The sequence below is a fragment of the Microtus pennsylvanicus genome, chromosome 12 (assembly GCF_037038515.1).
Source record: "Microtus pennsylvanicus isolate mMicPen1 chromosome 12, mMicPen1.hap1, whole genome shotgun sequence".
NCBI classification, from domain to species: domain Eukaryota; kingdom Metazoa; phylum Chordata; class Mammalia; order Rodentia; family Cricetidae; genus Microtus; species Microtus pennsylvanicus.
The window spans coordinates 68,877,114-68,882,403 of NC_134590.1; the positions used below are offsets into that span (position 1 = coordinate 68,877,114).

The window sequence follows — 5,290 nt, forward strand, 5'->3', positions numbered from 1 at the left end:
GCTGTCGGCTTGCTGTATATAGCTTTTATTATATTTAGGTATGACCCTTGTATCCCTAATCTCTCCAAGACTTTTAACATAAATAGATGTTGAATTTTGTCGAATGCTTTTTCAGCATCTAATGAAATGATCATATGGTTTTTTTCTTTCAGTTTATTTATATGCTGGATTACATTGATAGATTTTCGTATGTTGAACCAGCCCTGCATCCCTGGGATGAAGCCTACTTGATCATAATGGATAATTTTTCTGATGTGTTCTTGGATTCGGTTTGCCAGTATTTTGTTGAGGATTTTTGCATCGATGTTCATGAGTGAGATTGGCCTGTAATTCTCTTTCCTGGTTGAGTCTTTGTGTGGTTTTGGTATCAGAGTAACTGTAGCTTCATAAAAGGAATTAGGTAATGACCCTTCTGTTTCTATATTGTGGAATACATTAAGGAGTATAGGTATTTGGTCTTCTTGGAAGTTCTGGTAGAATTCCGCATTGAAACCATCTGGTCCTGGGCTTTTTTTGGTAGGGAGGTTTTTGATAACAGCTTCTAATTCTTCACGACCAACAGGTCTGTTTAGATTGTTCGCCTGGTCCTGGTGTAAGTTTGGTATATGGTATTTATCTAAAAAAGTGTCCATTTCTTTTACATTTTCCAGTTTTGTGGCATATAGGCTTTTGTAGTAAGATCTAATGATTCTCTGAATTTCCTCTGTGTCTGTGGTTATGTCCCCCTTTTCATTTCTGATCTTATTAATTTGCGTATTCTTTCTCTGCCGTTTGATTAGTTTGGATAGGGGTTTGTCAATCTTGTTGATTTTCTCCAGGAACCAGCTTTTTGTTTCATTGATTCTTTGGATTGTTTTCTGTGCTTCTATGTTGTTGATTTCCGCCCTCAGTTTGATTATTTCCAGTCTCCTACTCCTCCTAGGTGAGTCTGCTTCTTTTTTTTCTAGAGCTTTCAGGTGGGCTGTTAAGTCTCCAATATGTGCTTTCTCTGTTTTCTTTAAGTGGGCACTTAGTGCAATGAACTTTCCTCTTAGGACTGCTTTCATAGTGTCCCATACGTTCGAGTATGTTGTTTCTTTATTTTCATTGAATTCAAGGAAGTCTTTAATTTCTTTCTTTATTTCTTCCTTAATCCAGGTATGGTTCAGTAGTTGACTGTTCAGTTTCCATGAGTTTGTAGGCTTTCTGGGGGTAGCATTGTTGTTGAATTCTAACTTTAATCCATGGTGATCTGATAAGACACAGGTGGTTACTAATATATTTTTGTAACTGTGTAAGTTAGCTTTGCTACTGAGTATGTGGTCAATTTTTGAGAAGGTTTCATGTGCTGCAGAGAAGAAGGTATATTCTCTCCTATTTGGGTGGAATAATCTATAGATGTCTGTTAAGTCCATTTGCTTCATTACCTCCATTAATTCTCTAATTTCTCTGTTAGGTTTCTGTTTGATTGACCTGTCCATTGGTGAGAGAGCAGTGTTGAAGTCTCCTACTATTAGTGTGTGTAGTTTGAGGCTGCCTTGAGTTTTAGTAATGTTTCTTTTACGTACGTGGGCGCTTTCATATTAGGGGTGTAGATATTTAGGATTGAGACTTCATCCTGATGAATTGTTCCTGTTATGAGTATAAAATGTCCCTCTCCATCTCTTCTGATTGATTTAAGTTTGAAGTCAACTTTGTTAGAAATTAGTATGGGCACACCTGCTTGTTTCTTAGGTCCATTTGCTTGATAAGCCTTTTCCCAACCCTTTACTCTGAGTAGGTGCCTGTCTTTGTGGTTGAGGTGTGTTTCTTGTAAACAGCAGAATGTTGGATCCTGTTTTCGTATCCAATCTCTTAGCCTGTGCCTTTTTATAGGTGAGTTGAGCCCATTAACATTAAGTGATATTAATGACCAGTGGTTGTTAACTCCGGTCACTTTTTTAGTAGTAGCGTTTATGTGTTTCCCTTCTTTGAGTTGCGCTGGTGAAGGGTCTCTAGATGACTGAGTTATTGTGGGCATTGTTGGACTCCTTGGTTAGTGATTTTCCTTCTATTATTTTCTGTAAGGCTGGATTTGTGGCCATGTATTGTTTTTTTTTTTTTTTGAGATTTTTTTCTTTATTGAGAAACTTAAAAGTCTTGGGTACATTAAATCCAATTTCTGGGAGGGGAAAAAAAATCAGAACCCACAATAAAAAAAAAAAGTTTACCTCCTGGGCCATAGCAGAACCCAGAGAATATATTCTCATAATTGAAAAATTCTAGGTGCTTCATAATTGACCTCTTGATACAAAATGACCTATTGAATTTGCAACTGTGTGGCAGACAAACCAGGGAGTCTTCAGACCTCAGCTTTTGCCATGAAGGGTTATTTGGCTTTTGACGCTTTTTCCTTGTCTAAGAGGTAGCAGCAGCAGCAGCAACAGCAGTGCCCACCTTCTGGGCGGCTTCTTTCTTGGCATGATGAGCCTGCAGGACTGCCACAGCTTCATCCACCTTGGAACGGAGAGACTCGGGGGACTCCAGCATGTGGAGCAGCTCCGAGTTGTCGATTTCCAGCAGCATCCCTGTGATCTTGCTGGCCAGGTTTGAATGCATTGTCTGGATGAGTGGGAACAAACGCTCCCCCAGCATCTGCTTCTGTTCCTGGGGGGGTGCTGCAGCCAGCATCGAGGCAGTCAGTGGCTCCTGGCCCTGGACATGGACCGCAGGCTGGGGTGCCTGCAGCGGCTGGATGGCAGGGTGAGGGCTGCGGACACTGGAGGCGTACTTGTATGGAGCCACAGCCCTGGGAGCAGCGGCAGCGACTGCGGCACGAGGTGCAAGGCTTGGCACGGCGGCAGGGACGCCTCCAGACTGGCAGCTGTCAGTCAGCCTTTGCTGGGCGGCACCAGCCCCACCAAAGTCCATAGCCAAGCGGTCCGGGCACTCAGACCCAGTTGGAGCCAGATGGCGAAGAGCTGGACGAGGCCCAGACTGCCGTATAGCACTTGGCATTCCCTGGAAGCCTTGAGGTCTCCCGCCTTGCTGCCAGCGTGGATTAGGCCTCATCTGTGCTAGTTGGTTAGGTGTGTAATATGGAGGTCTTCCCTGAGCCTGCGGAACTGCTGGCACGAAGTAGCCACCGGCCGCAGGCTGGAACTGATTCAAGATGGCATTAGCAGGGAGCGCTCTCATGCCAGCCACACGCTGCATATACTGGTTGGTCAGATGAGCCTTTCGCTCTTCCTTCCTCTGCGCCAGGGCAACATACAGCGGCTTAGAGCCCACAATTCGGCCGTTCATCTCAGTGACTGCTTTGGTTGCCTCTTCAGGAGACGAGAAGCAGACAAAGCCAAACCCTTTGCTTCTTCCGTCTTCTTAGCGCTGGTGATTGATCCAAAAGGAGAAAACTCTTTCCGTAATTTCTCATCGTCAATGGTGTCATCCAAGTTCTTAATGTAGAGATTCACTCCCTGGTACCGACTAATTCGCTCCTGCTTCAGCTGCTCAAATTTCCGTTTTAATTCAGCTTGACGCTCTACTTTTTTCTGTGCACGGCCTACAAATATGGCTTTCCCACTCATCTCCTTTCCATTCATTTCTTCCACAGCCTTATTGGCATCCTCGTGCTTCTCGTAACTGACAAAGCCAAAGCCTTTGGATTTCCCACTGGGATCTCTCATCACTTTGACGCTTAGGGTTTTACCAAACTGACTGAAGAGCTCTTTCAGGTTATCATCATCCACGTCTTCCCTAAAGTTTTTGATATAAACATTGGTGAATTCCTTGGCCTTGGCTCCAAGCTCAGCTTCACGCTCTTTGCGAGACTTGAATCTGCCCACAAACACTTTGCGGTCATTGAGGAGCATGCCATTCATCTTCTCGATGGCCTTGTCGGCAGCCTCTTGGGTCTCGAAGTGGACAAAGGCATAACCCTTAGAGCCATTCTCATCACAAACCACCTTACAGGACAGGATGTTTCCAAAGGCTGAAAAGGTATCATAAAGTGCCTTGTTGTCTATAGATTTGTCCAGGTTCTTGATGAAGACATTCCCCACACCAGACTTTCTCAAAGAGGGATCCCTCTGAGACCACATGATCCGGATTGGCTTTCCCTTAATCACATCAAAGTTCATGGTGTCCAAGGCTCTCTCAGCGTCAGCTGGCTGCTGGAAGTTGACGTAGGCATAACCCAGAGAGCGGCGGGTGATCATATCGCGGCAGACCCGGATGGACAGCACAGGCCCCGCAGGACTGAACTTTTCGTACAGCATGGCTTCGGTGACGTCCGAGTGCAGGTCGCCCACGTACAAGGAGGCCATGGGGTAGCTGCTGGCCGCAGCGTTCATCTCCCCACCCCCCACCACCCCGAGCCCCGCCAGGACTTCTTACAGGGCTCACTGCAGGACAAAGGAACCGTGGCCCGCGCCGCAGCGCACAGGTGGCACCAGCGACACCGGCAAAGGCTGGAGCAGGCGGGACGGGAGTGCGGGAACGCTTGCACGGAACCGCAAAAGCCCCAAAGACAAAGGGCTTTCAAAAACAATATGGCCCTCTCCTGGAGTTTGTACTCTCCAGCTGTCCTAGCTTGGGGCTTAAAAATAAAAATTAAACAAGTGAATCCCCTGGCAAAGGGGGCCAAAAAAAATTTTTTCAAGAGGCAGACAGATGCTGCGCTCAACAGCGGCCCCGGGGACATGCGTTTCTCGATAAATATAGGCCCCGGGCTCCCGGGGGTTTACAATTACAGCGGCCCGGGAAGGGGGAAACCGAATCTTTGCGGGTGCCGGCGAAGGGCAGCGGACACGTGGTGCGGCCGGCCGCGCGGGGCTGCCACGCGGCGCAGAGGCGTGCCGTGCGGGCTGGGGGCGGCTCACCACCGGACGGACTGACGCGGACAGACAGGCAGGCCGGAAACGTGCGAAAGTCACTTCCCCGCGGGCACTCAGCACGATTCGCTCTCCCGTTTTTTTTTCTTTTTCTTCTTTGCTCTTTTTTTCTTTTCTTTTCTTTCTTTTTTTTTTAAGGTTTTTTAGGCTTTTTTGTAATTTTTTTTAAGCTTTTTCTCTTTTTTGCTTCAGGCTTGCTGAGCCCGAACGCAGCACTAGCTGCTGCAACCCGGGGCGGAGAGAGATGTATTGTTTAAATTTGTTTTTATCCTGGAAAATTTTGTTTTCTCCATTTAGTGAACGAAAGCTTGGCTGGATATAGTAGTCTGGGCTTGCATCCATGATCTCTTAGTTTTTGCAGTACATCTATCCAGGACCTTCTGGCTTTCATGGTTTCCATAGAGAAGTCAGGTGTAAGTCTGATAGGTTTACCTTTATAA

General features: G+C 46.3%; 1 pseudogene; it reads right to left on the reverse strand.

Moving 5' to 3' along the window:
* Window positions 1-2,090: 2,090 nt before the first annotated feature.
* LOC142833125 (polyadenylate-binding protein 4 pseudogene) lies at window positions 2,091-4,349 on the reverse strand (annotated as a pseudogene).
* Between the last annotated feature and the right edge of the window lie 941 nt (window positions 4,350-5,290).